The 19,183-nt window shown below is 43.7% G+C and overlaps 1 non-coding gene across 1 annotated transcript; it reads left to right on the top strand.

Moving 5' to 3' along the window:
• The first annotated feature begins 670 nt into the window (after positions 1 to 670).
• Positions 671 to 785, top strand: trnal-caa (transfer RNA leucine (anticodon CAA)). Its single transcript has 2 exons — positions 671 to 708; positions 740 to 785. It is a non-coding gene; the product is annotated as a tRNA-Leu (tRNA).
• The last annotated feature ends 18,398 nt before the right edge of the window (positions 786 to 19,183 follow it).

The raw sequence follows: 19,183 nt of genomic DNA, 5'->3' as shown, positions 1-19,183 counted from the left end.
GATTGAAAACCCTCCTTCGTCTATCGGATGCGGCAGTTGGACAAACATTCTCATCTCCTCCAGTTAGAAGTAAACTCATGGCTGGTGCTTTACAAGGCCATTGCTTTCAATACTGCGCTACAGAGCGAAGGCTGTGCCCTGTAAGGTAGGGTTTCATGCATTAGAAACTGCAATGTAATAGATGGCAGGATAGTCTGTGCATTATTAACCAAGACAATGCGACAACAACAAGATGGAACTGAAGGGATCATGTGCAGAAGGATGAGAGATGGGATGCTGAATCAGGCAGTGACCAGGGTGGTAGAGGTATACGTCTTCCCTCACAGTCTGCTGATAAGGATTCAGTGCCTTCACTGCCGCGCCGTGTTCATAGTTATTATTTGCAATAGTAACTATGAAATATTGACTGTTCTTTAGATGTAGAATTATGTCATAGACCAGGCGGTGTCAGTTCAATCTATATTACAGATCTGCATCAGCAATGTCAGCTACAATTTCCTGACATGCAATTGTTTAAGACAAGAACAAGGGGGAGGTTGGGAAAAGTGAAGGGCAACGGTGGTTTGTGAGAGGTGACTGTGGGCCTAATGGAGCCGGGCTCAGTGTGGGTGCTGTTCTGGCTTTTCCTGTTTACCCTGGCATACAGATCACTCTGGAGCAGCCAAGGTGTGTCGGGATGGCCGAGTGGTCTAAGGCGCCAGACTCAAGGAATAGACTCTTTCCCCTGCAAAGCTGGCTGTTCTGGTCTCCACCTGGAGGCGTGGGTTCTAATCCCACTTCTGACAATGACTGCTTCTTTGTTTGTTGTCCTTTGCAAATATCACTGAGGTTCGGTATCCCGATGGGATCTACCTGTTTTTAAGCAAAATTTGCTCTGGTCAGTTTTGCAGCTTTATATTAACATGATGCAGTTTTGGAGGAGAAGGAGACAACTCAGCCCATCAAGTCTGCTCCACTATTAAATGAGCAGATAATCAGGGAATTCCTACAGTGTGGAAACAGGCTCTTCGGCCAACAATCCTGACCTGATGATCCTGGACTGCATTTTCTTGGATTTTTCTTTAACCTCTGGTACCCTTGCTGCTAAAAATCTTTCAAACTCAGCCTTAAATCTACTTCGTGGCCCAGCTTCCACAACCTTCTTCTGTAAAGGAATCCACTGATTCACAACCATCTCAGAGAATAAATTTTACCTCGACTCTGCGTTAAATGTGCGCCCTCCATTCTGATATTAGACACTCCGTTCCCAGGCGGCCCCAGAAGGGAACGGGCCTTTCTGCATTCAGTCGGTTATATCGCCAATAACACTTGTATGTTTCAATAAAGAGCATTTCTGCAGTACTGTTTCTGAGCTAATGAAAGCAATGTATTTCAATGTGTCTTCCATTTAATTCACCTCTGATGTGAAACTCTCACTGATTGTGATAGAGATTATCATTATCACTAAGGAGGCTGTTGTGGGCAAGGTAATGTGGCAAACAGTAGACATGGGGGTCTCTTGGCCCTGATGAACTGTATCCCAGGATACTAAAAGAGGTGACTGGGGACAGAGCAAATGCACGAGCAACTATTTACCAAAATTCACTGGACTCTGGGGTGGATCCCCAGCTTGAAAATCAGCCAATGTGACATCACTGTTTAAAAAAGGAATTAGGCAAAAAGCCGGTAACTTTGGTCCAGTTAGCTTAACTTCGGCAGTGGGGAAAATGCTTGAATCTATATTAAAGGAGGAAATAGCAAGACATCTGGATATAAATTTTCCCACTGGGGTTCATGAGTTCATGAAGGGTAGGTCTTGTTTAACTAATTTGGTGGAATTCTTTGAGGACATTACTTGAAATGCGGACAATGGGATACCTGTGGATGTGGTGTATCTGGATTTCCAGAAGGCAAGTGCCACAACAAAGGCTGCTACATCAGATAAAGTTGCACCATATTACAGGCAATGTATTGGCATGGATAGAGGATTGGTTGACCAGTGGAAAACAAAGAGTAGGGTTAAATGGGTGTTTTTTTTAATCTCATTGGCGTTCAGTGGCTAGTGGTGTGCCTCAGGGATCAGTGTTAGGACCACAATTGTTTACAATTAACACGGATGATTTGGAATTGAGGACTAAGTGCGGTGTGTCAAAATGTGCAGATGACACTAAGACGTGTATAGAGCAAAGTGTGCAGAAGACACTAAACGTCTGCAGAGGCATGTAGATAGTCTAAGTGAGTGAGCAAAGGCCTGGCAGATGGAGAACAATGTTGATGAGTGTGAGGACATTTATTTTGGGGGGAATAATGCAAAATGGACTATGTTTTAAATGGTAAAAAAATTGCACATGCTGCTGTGCAGAGGGACTTTGGTGCCCTTGTGCATGAATCGCTAAAAGTAGGATTGCAGGTGCAGCAGGTAATTAAAAAGGCAAAGGGAATTTTGGTGAAAGGGAGAAACTGATCTGCAGCCAAAGTGGTACGAAATAAAAAGTCAGAAGCAGTGTCGGTGAGAACAGATACAAGAGTCTGAAGTGCCCTTCCTGGTGATGCAGTGGTTAGGATTTGGCGCTTTCACTGCCGCAGGCTGGGTTACGGTTTCGGTCAGGGAATGGGAATTCTATTCAGCTCGTTTATTGTGATGACTGATTTTTCAGGAGCAGGAAAGAAGCTCTGGAGCTGATAGATGGACTGTTTTGCCCCAGAAATTATTCAAGTTAACAGAAGTCAAAGAACTTCAGATGCTGAAAGTCTGAAAGAGAAACAGGAATTGACCGAGAAACTCAGCAGGCCTAGCAGCATCTGTAGAGCAGAAGAGAGGTAACCTTTCAGTTCCACAGATCGTTAATCGGAACTAGATTAGTTATGCATTTCAATCATGTCATCTTAGGCAAAGTGATCAGGTTTATCTGACAAATCGGGATATTTATCAAAATTTCTCTCTCTGAGTAGCTGACAATTGTTAATTGTTACAGTTCACAAAACAGCAACAAACAAAACAGCCAGTTGGGTTAGGCTCAGGGAACTGGAGTGGGAGCAGAGGAATAATAATGCATTGAGTTTAACTCCAAAAAGCAAGCCACTTCACCTTTCAGGAACCAAGCAATTGGCACTATTTACAAGAGGTTTGGACGAGATACTGTCAATCTAAGCCATAGGCACCTGTAGGACTCAAACCACAGCTATGCTGATTGTTAGAAAGGCACATTAGCCAAATAAGCCACGGCACCACACAAGCTGCTTCAGCACCACACAAGCGGATTCAGCTCCAATCCATATGTTCATGAATTTCAACTCCCAAACAAAGAAACTTTTTTTTTCTACCTCAATGTTAATCAGTGAACATTTAACTCAAACACCGTTTTTTTTAAGGACATATAGTTCACAGCTGAACATTTCCAGCAAACATGCACCGAAAGATACAATCTCCTCTTACACTGCTTCAAAACCGATATTTTCACAATTTAAATTGGCGGGATAAAGGGGATGTGTTCATCCTCTCTCTACCCATTAACCACGTTAATACACACAGACGAAACCTCACAAACTGCATTCATTCCTCTTCTCCCTGCTCAAGGAAAGATGAAAGGGTTTACAGTGAAGTTGCCAGGGTTGGAGCAGATGATCCGGAAGGAGAGGCTGAATAAAATTGGGCTCTTTACACTGGGAATGGAGGCTGAGGGGTGACTTTATCGAAGTTAATAAAACCATGAGGGGTAGTGATCAGGTCTTTTTCCCAGGGTAGTGGAGTCCAAACTTGAGGTTATAGGTTTAAGGTTTGAGGATAAAGTGTTTAATGGGACATAGGGTGTAATGTTTTGACACGCAGGATGCTGTGTGTAAGGAATGAACTCACACAGGAAATGGTGTAGGCTGGTATAAACACAACATATAAAAGGCATCGGCATGGATACATGTACAGGAAGGGTTTAGCAGGATATGGGCCAAATGTTGGCAAACAGGACGAGATAAATTTTGGAAATCTGGTCGGCATGGACGAGAAGGACCAAAAACTCTGTTTCTGTGCTGAATATCTCTCGGACTCGATAATTGCTTTAAGTTTAGAAACGGTTCACGCAAACATCCTACCTGCTACACACCAGTGAGATCGCACGTAGCAGATGTCAATAAATGCTCCAAGTGTTGGAAGAGATCTAGCCAGTCTTTCCATCAGGTCTCACACAAGACAATTCACACGGGAGAGAAACCATGCATTTGTTCTGAGAGTGGGAAAGGATTCAATCAGTCATCCCACTTACTGAGACACCTTGGTAGCCACACAGATGATAAATGTTTTAGTGGCCTTGACTGTAGTTGTTCATTTTTATCAAATATTATGTACACATTCTTTGGTGACTGGAGAACTGATAACGAGACACTTACAGACACAGAGTGGAGTAAGGAACTACACACCCATAATGCTGAACTCTGTAAATAATCTGTGCCAAGAAAAGAATGGCTTCCGATTTTGGCTTCACTGTAAAGCCCCTTTTTTATGAAGGTGATAAATTTCAGAGAAAAATGTTTCCATAACTCTTCAAAGATGCAGAAGATGCATTTGGGGTGGAATGTGGGATGTGGCTAATTTAGATCTGGTAATGTGCAATGTGGCAGGTTGAATGAATTACATCAAGTTAAAAGATTTCTGAGAGAACAGTGCCCATCAAATAGTGTACATTAGAGTACGGTGGGTGAGTTGGGGGTGTGGGTATTTCAACATGAAATATAACCTTTAATCCTGATTCTGTGTGTTCTGTTAATTAAACAATAGGAAGTCCATGCTCAATTATTAGACAACACCATGAACTCTGACCTTGTGCTATGACATTTTTGACCCCTTTTTGAGTGCTGTGGAAAATTCAAGCAGACATTATCTACGTGCTCCCTTTATGAACTCTGCTGTTAATATTAACAAGCATCTCTTGGTTAAGGGTTAAGGCAATGGATTTCAAATCCATTGGGGTGTTTTTGCACGGATTCATATCGTGCTGAATGTGGGCAAAAGCTGGGAATGAATGCAAGGGCTGTTTGCTTCCTCCGTTTAGCTTGTGACAGGAATCAAAACAGCAGGAAAAAAAAATTCATTCAGGCTACCAACAGTGGCAAAAGGTAACTCACTGCCTGTCATGGCAGAACCAACACAAACCTTCATAAAAGTTAAAGAGCTTTCAGATATCCACTTGCCTGGCCAACAGGTGAGGCTGTGAGCCATGTCCTGGGAAATAAGTCTAAACAGTCAGTTCTGAGAAAGATTCACCTAACCCTAAACAGTAACCCTGATTTTCCTTCACAATTACTGCCAGACGTATTGAACTTTTCCAGCAATTTTGGTTTTGTTCCAAGAATAATCAAGATCAAGGGATTAAGTTCGGGAAACTGTTTGATCCTTGGAATTCATGAAGCATTGTGGGATGTAAGTCACATAAAGTGAATCCCAGCTGGTTGAGGATTGGCCCCTGTGGTCTACAGATGGCTCTTTGGTCCAGGGGTATGATTCTTGTTTTGGGTCTTACAGCATTTATAAACGCCAGAAGTTCCAGTTTTACATCTAAACAACCACACGTGTTTTGCCAAAGTACCCAATTAATTATCTCAAAAAGCAACTTCGTGAAATGAAGTTGCACTGCCTGACTTTGGGATAGGGTAGATGTCCCATTGCAGCGAACATGGCCAAGGGATACACTTGTTCAAAGGAAGAACAAGAATTTTAGAATGTTAACACAGGCAATCCGACCGTGAATGAATTCTTAGGCTGAAGCATTGCTCAATCATGAACATGAAACCTCAGAAAGTGGGAAAGTGAAGTGATTGGGGATAGTGCTGAACAGGCTCATGTGAATTGTAGACAAAGAGGAGACTGGAAGAACAAAACAGGCCAGGCCACATCAAAAGAATTGTTTCTGGAGGCATTGAAGGTGTTGTGAGTAAGGAGCATTGAAGATAGGTCCAAATATTGAAGGTTTGAAATGTATCTGTATGTCAGAAATGAAGATGGGTTGGAAAGTTGAGACAGTTCTCCTTGGGAAATAGAAGGCTGTAAAGTGATCCGAACGAAGTTTTCCAAGTCACGAGGGGTCTAGACAGTGGAAATAAACGCGCGAAAGTTCTACCACTCCATGCCTGAAGGGATTGATAATGATCAGGCAGATATTTGAAGGCATGAGGAAAACGAAGTGAAAGTGACTTGAGGAAGAACATTCCCACACAAGGAGTGGTTAGGGTCGGTAAATCACGATCTGAAAGCGACAGAGGCAGATTCAATCAACAAAAATGCAATTGGACAGCTATGTTAAAAGTACCTGTGCAGATGTTACAATGAGAAGGCAAAAGATTGATACTGAAAGTGATAATTAGTTGCTTATTGGGGAGACGTGGCATAACTAAGGTAGGGTGTATGGCCTCCATCTGAGCTGTGACAAGTTTTGTGATTCTAAGCGAAATCATAAATCGACCAACAGAATGTGGGAAATTAGACAAAGGTTATACTTACACAGCTGTGACACGTCTGTGCACGACAGTGAAAAGCTGTGAACGTCGTCATCGAATGGAAATGCTGCACTCCAGATGGAAAGCTGAATACTTGCCTGAGACGCAGGTAGTTCATGGTAGCAGAGTGGCGCAGCGGAAGCGTGCTAGGCCCATAACCCAGCAGTCGATGGATCAAAACCATCTTCTGCTATTTTCTATTGGTCAGTGCTGTGGCTTGCATTGAACTGCACTGTGCATTTTCATCAGCTGTCTACTTCCCTCAGCTTCATGTATCTGAAATAAATAGCTCACGTTGATGCACTGGCCAAGGCCACACAGGAGAGCTGATACACTTGTGAAGGTCTGAATGTTCTTCTCCTGTTGTCAGTCGGTCTGCTCCGAACGGAATGTAAAACTTCATCTCTGAGATGGGAATAAACCGATGAAGTAGAAACACATCGCTTGCAATATTTTTGTCATGGCTGGCCGTAATTTCCAATGCTGTTTCAGACATGAATGGCAAAAGAATCAGGATGTCAGAGACTGCATCCTGACACAGACAGAGTTCACCATTATTAGGGACAGACATCACCGATTGTGAATAACTACAGAGAAATACAAGAGGCAGAGAGTCGCTGTGTACTCGATGGGCTGAACAGCTTCTTCGCGCACGGGAATGACACCATGGGTTTATGACATCACTCTGCCTGTCTCTGTGAGGGAGCTGGTGGGGGAGAAACAATGGCTCATTATTAACCCTCCCTTCCATGTTGTACTGTCTGCAGCCGCGCAACTCAGGGCCTTTGGGGACGTCTCTCAGTGAGTGAGTGTTTCACTCAGATTCACTTAACGTGGGACTGTTGGTGTCAGTCATTAACTCCTGCTGTGGAGGTCAGAAATGAACAGACGCTTCGTGTGCAGATAAATTCTGAACAGCAGACAGGATGCACAGAAAGATCGCACTTTAAGTTGCTGTAGAGATTAATCTCGAGTTTTGACTTCTATCTTTCCCAGCAGCTCTCCTTCTTTCTGTCTGCCTCTGATAAATGTCATTTGATGCAAGTTCCAAATCACCTTTACAATTTGCTGGACAAGTCTGATTCCACCCCTTCTGCTCCTTCCTTCTTCCAGTGCTTGAGAGACAGCGACAAAGTGTATACCACCCACCCCAGCAATGCCTGCCTGTGGCCAAATGGTTGAATGCATTTGCCAATGGAGAGAGCACTATCCCAGCTGAATGGTGACAGAATGAGAAGATGTTCATTGAAGCAACGGGGAATAGATTTTTTTCAGCAACTTGTTCAGATATGTTAGTACATACCTCTGGAGCAGATAAAACCTGAACTCTGTCTCCTACATCCGAGGTAGTGACACTGTCACTGCATGATTGACACCTCATTTATTGTTAAGTGGCCCGGCAGCAGACAGCATCATTGGCCTTCTGGTCTGCTTCTCACATCAGCTGGCTGTTAGAAGTGTGAGAAGCTGCTGGCGTGAATCCTGCATCAGCCATTGTTGCCTCTGTTTTTTTTTTAATGTTCGGGAGAGCCAGGGGGTGGTTCTTTATGAAATCGATTTCAGTCTATGTTCCCAAAATGTGTTTCCTGCAAATATATCGTATGCATCCACTTCACTGATGAAGGTTCAGAGTTAATAATGGTCGTAAATTACACTTCATTGGATTGATTTGTAAACTAGCACAGTAACTGATTAAAATGATGGCAAGTCTCAGTGGAGAAAGAGGTGACAGTGAAGCAGGCATCTGACGATAAATTTGTTTCTTTTGCAAGTGAAATTTACCGTTTCCCAAAGTGGGGGCCATTGAAGTGAAGCAGTGGCAGAGATTCCCGTTGCTGGTGTTCAACTTGTGTATCACATTTCCACCTTGATCCCTGTTAACATCTCAACTCAACAAGAAGCCTGGTGCCCACTGAGGGCCAGTGGCATAATGGATAACGCATCTGACTTCGGACCAGGTTGTAGGTTTGACTCCTGCCTGGCTCGAGAACAGTTGGTACATTTTCAACACTAGCAAGGTGACACCTTTACCTGAAGTTGGAACATACAGGAGGTGATTTTGCAGTCAGATTCCCAGAAGCTAAAGTATGAAATTGAAAGTTGAGCATGAGCAGTGTTGGCAAACCTTTTTCAGCTCTCTGTTAGTTTCAATTCCAAGCTCACAACAACAGGTTTCATTGCCTGGAGAACTTGCTTCTGTTCCATGTAAATCTGCCTGTTGTCGTCGAAACATGTGTGGGGACAGAGAGTGACCGTGAAGCACTTGGAGTCAGTATCATCCTGAGGGATGTGTCTGTGTATCTCCCTCTGTGGCTAATCACGAGTATGAGTTCCATAAGTCGGCTGTAAGACAGTTTTACTGTCACCAAGCCTCAGTCCCATTTGTAGATCACAGCATTAATCTCATTGATATTTGTCCCTGATACGTCAGAGGTACATGGGCCAAGTGTTGGAAACTGAGATTAGAATAGATAGATGCCTGATGACACGCACCGATACAATGGCCCAGATAGTCTCTTTCGACGTGATAAAAACTGGAAAACAGGGAGAAACTGACCTGTTCACAAAAGGATCAAAAATGGAAAGGCAAAAACTGTCGTTGAGAAATGATGCAAGCACCTCCAATGTATTCTCTGGTTGTCTAGTGGTTCGGATTTAGTGCTTTTGGAACCACGGCCCTGGTTTGATCTGTTGAGTGGAAGATCCTCCGTCCTAGCTTTTATTGATGACACCTTTGCTGACTAATTGTAATTTTATTCATTAACTGGCACCACTGGCTCAACAACATTAATTCAATCAGCCACATTGCTGCGGGTCTGGAGTCACATGTCAGCCAGACCAGGTAAGGGTGGTAGCTTCCTTCCCAAAAGGACATTAATGAACCAGATGGGTTCTTCCGACAATCGATTGCATGGATTGTATCACCTCCCCAATGAGGAGAAGGAAAGGGGCTGTGAGGTAACTAACTGTGTCCCAAACGATATTCAAGCTAACATGAAACAAGGAACTGCAGATGCTGGGAATTGACAAAAACAGGAATTGACAGAGAAACCGAGCAGGCCTGGCAGCATCTGTGGAGAGAAACAGGGTTAACGTTTCAGATCCATTGAATGTACATCAGAACCAAGTCAGTTATGCCCTTCCGTATTATAATGCAGGGGAATTACCACTTTTATTTGTCGAATCAGTATATTTATCAAAATATCGCATTAGTTTCCTGTCGTCAACTTTACAACTTTAACAGACTTTACCCAGTTGTAATGCTGCTTCCTTCACCCTCAGGTGGTAAAAGGCTCTGCTTACATGGTTCTTTTTGCCTTTTCCTTTCAGTTCGTTAGCAGCGATGTCGAATGGAGAATTGGCCCTTTTAGGCTCTACCTCAATACGTGTCTCTATTTGTCTCTCTTTGTGTCTGGGTATTCACCTCACCCCCTTTTATTTTCTCCTACTCTCTGTCTGTCCGTATCCCTCATTTCACATTGCTGCTCTTTGAAATGTCTGAAAATCGGGGAGTGTTTGAGAGTGGAGCTGCTGAGAGGCTTCCTCACCACAAGCACCACTCCCACCCCGACTGTAAAGCCTGGAACTGGGCTCACATTCTCCAAATAGTGTTTCTGTCACTTAGGGACTGAGGCAAGGAGACATTTATTCCCCCAAAACATGATGAGTGTTTCTACTTTGAAATAGAATTCCTAATCGACCATAAAGAAACAAAATGCCACAATTATACGATGACTGTGATGTTTTTACTGTTGGTGTAAAATGAATGAATGGTGACAGCAGAGAATGAGGGTGATCAGTTCCTGGTGTCTGTCTCATTACCACCATATTCCACAGTAAGGCTGCAGTTTATTCTGCCTTACTTTGTTATTCCTACCAAACCTCAGGATGAATTATTTGTTAGCAGGAAACCATTCCCTGGTGGGGAGAAAATAGGCGACAGGAGTGCCAGCATCGAATGACAGCTGTCTGCATTCAAGCAGAGGAACCATGCTCAGTTCTCTCCACCAACATGGCAACTAACGGCCCAGTGGTTATTATCGCTGGACTGTTTATTCAGAAAGCCAGGTAGTGTCTGGAGACCTAGGTATAAATCTCACCCTCAGAAGAGTTTGGCATTTGAATTCAACAAATATTAGGAATTAAGAATATAATGATGATCATAAATCCATCGTCAGGGGAACCAAAACCCATTTGGTTCCCTTATGTCCTTTTGGCATCTTTTATCCTTCCCTGATCGTGCCTACATCTGACTCCAGACCCACAGAAGTCATGGTGGGTAATTAGCAATGGCTGATTCGCTAAATGCCCGAGCCAGTGACACCCTTATTCCATGAACAAATAAAGGGGCAAAAATTACTTCATAGTTTAGATGAATAGTATGGCATTTCGGAGAAGTTGAAACGAAGAATCTTCAATGGAAAGCTCAGGCACCGCTGGGAATTTAACTCAAGATCGCCTGTTTACTACGCACTGTTTTTTTTTTAACCCATCCATTCAGGCATTTCGTTAACCACGCAATCACAGTAACTTGGGGAACTTTCCTGTATCAGTGTTACTCAGTGAGAATTTCAATCTAACCCTACATTTCAAACACGAACTATTCACAGCTGAATATTCTCCTGTGAAAATACTCGGAAAGAGGCAATCTCCTCCTGCTTCGGTTTAAAACTGACATTTTCACCTGTTTAAGCTAACTGGACAAAGAGCATGGGCTCATCCTCTCGGGGCCCATTAACAACGGGAACACACGCTGAGGAATCCTAACAAGAGGAATAGGTTCATTTTGGTTAATTGAGCAGCTGTCAAGCCTGACCCATTGGATCCAACATTGAGCCCTGCACCAATAGCTCCACACTCACTTCCTGCCTCATGCACCCGCACCCCCAGCCACCACTGCCTTTCACTTTTGCTTCACTCCCACCCTTTGCTTCTGAACGTGTTCCTGACCGATTATAGGTGCTCAGTTAGAAACTGCAAATGGAACACGGGTGCCTGGGATAGGACTTCATTCAATGGGATTGGATTTATTGCCCATCCCTAATTACCCCACAGATGGAGGTGACGAGTTACTTTCCTGAACACTCGAACTCCTTGGCATGTAGGTACAGCTTCGATGCTATTAGGAGGGGAGTTCCAGGATTTAGAAGCAGCGACACTGAAGGAATAGCGGCATATTTCAAACTCAGAATGGAAAGAAACTTGGAGGGGAGTTTGTGGTGGTCATATTCAGGTGCAACTGCTGCCATTATCCTTCAACATGAGGGCAAACTCTCACTGGACTGACTCTGGTAGTTTCAGGGTGTGTGTTCGCTGCATAACCAGGGACTCATTTTCCTTCCTACAGTTAACAGGAAGAGATATAAATCTTCATTTCCCGACTGGGAATTTTACACACGCCTGAGTGTTGCAAAACCTGAAAGCCAATCAGTTTACTGACACTAATCCATGTGACCTGACTTGTACACACTCCGGCGCCTGTTCTTACACCAGTAGCACCTTCACCAGTGAAGTGTCTCTCTCCAAGTTTCGAAATGATTCATATTTTCGCCCTGGGTTTCAAAGTGGAGAATGCGGGGCTATGATAATCTGATGTTGTTCAGGAGATGTATTGCAGAAAAGTTACTGTTAACAGGAGATAGCATGAGCTGCAGATCCTTTATTCGTACACAGGATGAGGGCGATTTTTGGTGAGACCAGCAATTTTCACCCATTCCTAATTGCCAGAGAGGGCAGTAAAGAGTCAACCACATTGCTGTGGGTCTGTAGTCACATATAAGCCATGGATGGCTGTTTCCTTCTCTCAAAAATATGAGTGAACCAGGTAGGTTTTTCCCCACAATCGACTTGACTCCTGAAATGACTAAATGCCTGTCTGTCTCAGCCTTGAATATACCTGGCATTGACAGCCTCTGTTTTCATGAACTCCACAGATTTGCTTCTCCCTGAACATGAGAACACCCACTTTATCTCTGATTTAAATGGGCAACTCGTTTCCCTGAGATAATACACCCGGTATAAATCAGAGCACAACAAGCCTCCAAAGTTTGGTGCAAACTCACCGACGTCTCCAGTGTCAGCTGTAAGTGCTGAAAACATTTTGTTTTGAGACCTCTAGTTGAACCGACTGTCCTGATTTGCACATTAGATTTGCCAAAGAGGAATCTTATCCAAATATATTGCATTGGCTTTGATTTAGGTGGTGAAAGGCGCGAGAAAAATACAAGTACATAATTCTTTCTCAACCCGCCGCTCTGATAATTAAACTTTCTGCTCATGGAAGTTAATCATTTCCATTCACACTATCTTACAATGTGTTTAGTTCAATTCAATCCCCCAACAGCCCGTTCTGTTCTGATCAAGTGCAGGGTGATGTTAAATATTCGGGTAGTAGCACAGACATCTCAAATCGAGTACTCGCCGTTCCTGTCACAACATTCCATAAGGCATGTGAAACGTTGGGGTGTTGCCTGCAGTTGTTCTTGATTTGTTAAAGCAATAGATTTGAAATTCATTGGGGTTTCCCCGTGTAGTTTTGAATCCTGCCAAGTGCATTTCTGCAACTCATTTTAAATGACTTCTTGATGCCAACAAACTCACGTTTTCTCAGGTCTGCCAGTGTGTTGACATTCAGGAAAGACGTATTCTGAACAAGAATCTAACTGTACTCAAAACCTTAGCTCTGTTTCTCTTCCCACCGGTACAGCTGGGCTTGTTGAGTTTCTGCAGTATTCTGTGCGATTATTCTGAATAACTGCTATTTTTCATGAAATATCTTCAATCCCAGTCCTCTGGCAACGAAATCTTGTCATTGACACAGTTTCTCCCGATGCTCAACCAGCCCATCCCCACACCCACCCGACCACCTCATTACATACAGCCCCAGGAAATCTCCTGTTTTGCTCCAAAGAGAACATTCTCGGCCTTGGGATTATGTTCCCCCAAACGGGACATCCTCATCTCTGAACATGGTGCAAGAGATTTTGGGAAAATATTGTCAGCTGGCGGGGATAAGCTATTCAGGAAGCAAAACTTGGTTTCAGCGACAGCAACGTGAGCCAGAGCACCGACGGGAAGGTAAGGTCGTTTTTTAGGTGGTGGGGGTGGTGCTATAAAAGCGCACCTCATGCAGCAGCGACCCTCTTGTTTTCAGCAGCAGCAGCACGAGCCAGAACGCCAACAGGAAGGTCAGTGAGGTCATATATTTGGGCGGTTGCTTTACCCAAAACACTACTTCAGTAGTGTCTCCCACCCATCCTCCGCGTCTCATCAAAAAAAAAATCTGAGCACTGATCTGGTAGGATTGCATTTTTTTTTCTTTTTCAATCATCTGTGTGTGAATTTGGAACAGAGGAACGGTTGCCAGGGCAGTTGCATGCTCCTCCTGTAAGATGGGAGAGGCAAGAGTCACGACGAGTGACCCCACTGACTTCATCTGCAGGCAGTGCATCCAACTCCCGGTCCTCTGGAACTGCATTCGGGAATTGGAGATGGAGCTGGATGAACTTCGAAGCGTTTGGGAGGTTGAAGGGGTAAGTGAGAGTTATAGGGAGGTAGTTACACCGCAGGTATAGGACAAAGGTAGATGGGTTACAGTCAGGGGACAGAAAGGCAACAGGTAGACAGTGCAGGGATCCCGCGTGGCCATCCCCCTCAAAAACAAGTATACCGTTTTGGATAATATTGGTGGGGGATGACTGATCAGGAGTCAGCCATAGGATACACGTCTCTGGCGCAGAGTCTGCCTCTGGTGCTCAGAACGGAAGGAGGGAGAAGAGGACAGCATTATTCATTGGGGACTCCATAGTTAGGGGGGATGATAGGAGATTTTGTGGGGATGAGAGAGACTCGCGGTTGGTGTGTTGCCTTCCAGGTGCCAGGGTCCATGACGTTTTGGATTCTATTTTCGGGATCCTTAAGGTGGGGGGAGAAGCCCCAAGTCGTGGTCCACATAGGTACCTATGACATGGGTAGGAAAAGGGACGGGGATGTGAGGCAGAAATTCAGGGAGTTAGGGTGGAAACTTAGAGCTAGAACAAACAGAGCTGTTATCTCTGAGTTGATATCTGTGCCGCGTGCTTGCGAGGTGAGGAATAGGGAGCAAGAGCAGTTGAACACGTGGCTGTAGGAATGGTGCAGGAGGGAGGGATTAAGATACCTGGATAATTGGGGCTCATTCTGGGGTAGGCGGGACCGCTACAAACAGGATGGTCTATGCCTGAACCAGAGGAGTACCAATATCCTGGGGAGGAAATTTAAAATTGATCTTCAGGAGGGTTTAAACTAATCAGCAGGGGGGTGGGAACATGAATTGTAGACCCAGTGTACAGGAGTTTGGGAGTAGTGAAGTCATAAATAAGGTTTCAAGGTCACCGGAGTGTGCTGGCAGGCAGGAAGGTGGCTTGAAGTGTGTCTACTTCAACGCCAGGAGCACCCGGAATAAGGTGGGTGAACTTGCAACATGGGTTGGTACCTGGGACTTTGATATTGTGGCCATTTTGGAGACTTGGATCGAGCAATGACAGGAATGGTTGTTGCAGGTCCGGGGTTTAGATGTTTCACTAAGATCAGGGAAGGTGGGAAATGAGGGGGAGGTTTGGCATTGTTAGTCAAGAGCAGTATTACGGTGGCAGGAAGGACGTTTGGTGAGGACTCATCTACTGAGGTAGTATGGGCTGAGGTTAGAAACAGGGAAGGAGCGGTCACCCTGTTGGGAGTTTTCTATAGGCTTCAGAAGTTCCAGAGATGTAGAGGAAAGGATTGCCAAGGTAATTCTGGATAGGAGCGAAGGTAACAGGTTAGTTAATAGGGGTCTTTAACTTTCCAAATATTTACTGGAAACACAACAGGTAAAATACTTTAGATGGGTCAGTTTTTATCCAATGTGTGCAGGACGGATACGCCAACAAGAGGTGAGGCCACTTCGGATTTGGTTCTGGTTAATGAACCCGGCCAGGTGGTAGATTTGAAGGTAGATGTGTACTTCGGTGATAGTGACCACAGTTTGGTTACGTTTACTTTAGCGATGGAAAGCAATAGGTATATACCGCAGGACAAGAGTTATAGCTGGGGAAAGGGAATTATGAGGTGATGAGGCAAGATTTAGGATGCATAGGATGGAGAAGGAAACCGCAGAGGTTGGGCACAATTTGAAATGTGGAGCTTGTTCAAGGAACAGCTACTGCGTGTCCTAAATCAACATGAACCTTTCAGGCAGAGAAGTTGAATCTCTTGTCAAGTGGAAGAGGGAGGTTTATGTAAAGGTGAGGCATGAAGGCTCAGTTAGGGCACTTGAGAATTACAAGTTAGCCAGGAAGGGCCTGAAGAGAGAGCTCAGAAGAGCCAGGAGGGGACATGTGAAGTCTTTGGCAGTTAGAATCAAGGAAGTCTCTAAAGCTTTCTATAGGTGTTTCAGGAATAAAGGAATGAATAGAGTAAGATTAAGGCCAGTCAAGGACAGCAGTGGGAAGGTTGTGCGTGGAGTGCAAAGAGAAAGGAGAGGGGCTAAGTAAATATTTTTCATCAGTATTCACACAGGACAAGGACAATGTTGTCGGGAGAATACTGAGATACGGGCTAATAGATGAGACAGCATTGAGGTTCACAAGGAGATGTTAGCAACCCTGGAAAGTGTGAAAATAGATAAGTCCCCTGGGACAGATGGGATGTATCCTAGGATTCTCTGGGAAGCTAGGGAGGAGATTGCAGAGCCTTTGGCTTTGATTTTCGTGTCGTAATTATCTTCAGAAATAGTGCTCGAAGACTGGAGGATAGCAGATGTTGTTCAAGAAGGGAAGTAGAGACAACCCTGGTAATTATAGCCCAATGAGCCTTCTTTTGATTGTGGGTAAAGTGTTGTAAAGGATTATAAGAGATAGGATTTATAATCATCCAGAAAGGAATAATTTGATCAGGGGTTGTCAACACGGTTGTGTGAAGGGTAGGCAAATGCCTCAAAACCTTATTGAGTTCCTTGAGAAGGTAACCGAACAGGTGGATGAGGATAAAGCAGTTGATACGGCGGATATGGATTTCAGTGAGACTTTTGATCAGGTTCCCCACTGTGGGCTATTGCAGAAAATACTGAGGCATGGGATTGAGGGTGAATTACCGGTTTGGATCAAAAATTGGACAGCTTTAAGAAGACAGAGGGTGGTGGTTGATGGGAAATGTACATCCTGGAGTTGAGCTACTCGTGGTGTGCCGCGAGCAGCTGTTTTAGGGCCAATGCTCTTTGTCACTTTTATAAATGAGCTGGATGAGGGCATAGACAGATGGGGTACATTTGCAGTTAACACTAAAGTTGGTGGCGTTGTGGATAGTGCAGAAGGATATTGCAGGTTACAGAGGGACATAGATAAGCTGCAGAGATGGGCTGAGAGGTGGCAAATCGAGTTTAATGCAGATAAGTGTGACGTGATTCACTTTGGAAGGAGTAACAGGAATAGAGTACTTGCCAAAGGGTAAGATTCTTGGTAGTGATTCTTGGTAGATGATTGGCTGAACTGATTCCTGTGAGAAGTATTTATCTTCAGAGGAAATCATAACCAGACTGGCCCTGGATTTATTGGACTTTAGGCGAACGACACATGGTCTTGTTTAAACCCAAAATATTCCGAGCAGTGTTTTCAAGGTGAATGCAGAAACAATCTTTCCATTTGTGAACAGTGGATGGACTGTAAACTGGAGAATATCTCAGTTAGACAATGGTGACTTATTTCTTTTACCCTTCCAAAGGATTGTGTGCTTATGGAAGTCTTTCCAGAGAGAGATGGAGGATAAATCTTTGAATATTCTTAAGGGAGAGGCAGAAAGATTCTTGACTAATAATGGCACACTAATGTTATAAGGGGTGGGGAGGAATGTTTATTTGAGGCCACATTCAGATCTTTCAAGAGCACATGGCATGGCAGACTGGGTTTGATTTTTCTGATCACTTACATCTGATCCAAGTTTCCACGTCTATTGTCTTTAGAAACCGGAAAATAAGGAAAGAATTAATGTGGTCACGAAGGCGCTCCCTTTCAAAATGATGGTACAACTTCCAAATCCGATTTTTAAACAGCACTATGAAAATTCTCAGGAAAGTTTCATGGTTTTCCAGAAAGATCGGAGACATAGAACAAAGTGAAAATCTCATTAAAACTGCTTTAGTAAGCAAATTGTGCCGAATATATGTCTTTAATAGGACAGATTACTTTTATTTGTTCTGGTGAGATGAGTTTCATTGGCAAGACCAGCATTTATTGCCTCTGTCTAATTCCCATTCAGAATATGATGGTTAAACCCAGGGACATTAACAGATATGTTTCATGGAGATGTACAGGATTCCGAGCAAGTGACAGTGAATGGACAATGATATATATCCAAACCAGGATGCTGTGTGGCCTTGGACAGCATAATCCTCAACATTTGATGCTCACAACATATGGAAATTGTCACACTGCATTTTCTGTTTTCAAAAATTAAGGTCAGAGAGTCATTCAGTAGACAAACAAGACCTTCAGCTCAGCATGCCTATTCCAGTCAAACAAACAAAACTACATTAATCACAATTAGCTTGAAGTCTACAGCCACTAGGCTCTGGCATTTTGAATGCTCCTCCAGCTGCTTCTCAAATGCTGAGTTATCTTGAATTATCTGTGACCTGAGATTTGGCTTTTTTCTTTCACTTTATGCATGAACTGCGTTTTGAAAATATATCCCACAACATCAAAGACAGTGATTAGCTCAATAGATCATTACAAATGTCTACATTGCTTTATAATCTTTGGGAAAATCAGATTTTCTTTTGAATTCATTTGGGATTTTAATGTAGCTAGATCAGCCCTAATTGACCTTGAAAACTTCCAGCCCGAATTTCACCAAATTGGAAATGTAGTGGACACTGAAAAAGGTTACTTCAGAGTACAATGGGATCTTGATTGGCCATTGGGCCAAGAAGTAGTAGATAGAGTTTAATTTGAATAAATGTGATGCGCTGTGTTTTGGAATTCAAATTAGTGCAGGACTTATACTCTAAATGGTAAGCCCTTGGGGAGTATTGCTGGAAAACGTGTCCTGTTAGTGGGCGCATAGTTCCTTGAAAGTGGATTCAGAGGCAGCTAGGATAGTAAAGAAAGAATTTGGTGCACTTCCCTTTATTGGTCAGTACATTGTGTATCGTAGTTGGGAGGTCCTGTTGCAGCTGTACACTGGTTAGGCCACATTTGGAATATTGCATGCAATTCTCTCTCCCTGCTATCGGAAGGATGTTGTGAAACTTGAAAGGGTTCAGGAAAGATTTATAAGGGTGTTGCCAGGGTTGGAAGTTTTTAGCTGCAGGGGGAAACTGAATAAACTTTTTCCTGGAGATTCGGAGGCTGAGGGGTGACCTTACTGATGTTTGTAAAGTCAGGAGGGGAGTAGATAGGGCATCCAGACAAGGTATTTTCACTGGGGTCGGGGAGTCCAAAATTAGACGGTGTGGGTTTAAGGTGAGCTGGAAAATATTTAGAAGGGACCTCAGGGGTAACTTTTTCACACAGAGGGTGGTGTGAATGAGCTGCAAGGGGAAGTGCTAGATTTTGGTACAATTACAAGATATGAAAGGATGGGAATGTGATTCGGAAGGGTTTAGAGAGATATGGGCCAAATGCTTGCAAATGGGACAAAATTTATTTGGGATATGTAGTTGGCACAGACGAGGTGAAACTGAAGACTCTGTTTCCGTTCTTCA

This window comes from Stegostoma tigrinum, chromosome 8, assembly GCF_030684315.1.
Source record: "Stegostoma tigrinum isolate sSteTig4 chromosome 8, sSteTig4.hap1, whole genome shotgun sequence".
Classification (NCBI taxonomy): Eukaryota; Metazoa; Chordata; class Chondrichthyes; order Orectolobiformes; family Stegostomatidae; genus Stegostoma; species Stegostoma tigrinum.
Note: the sequence above shows the minus strand (reverse complement) of the source record. Positions and strands in the feature narration are given on the sequence as shown.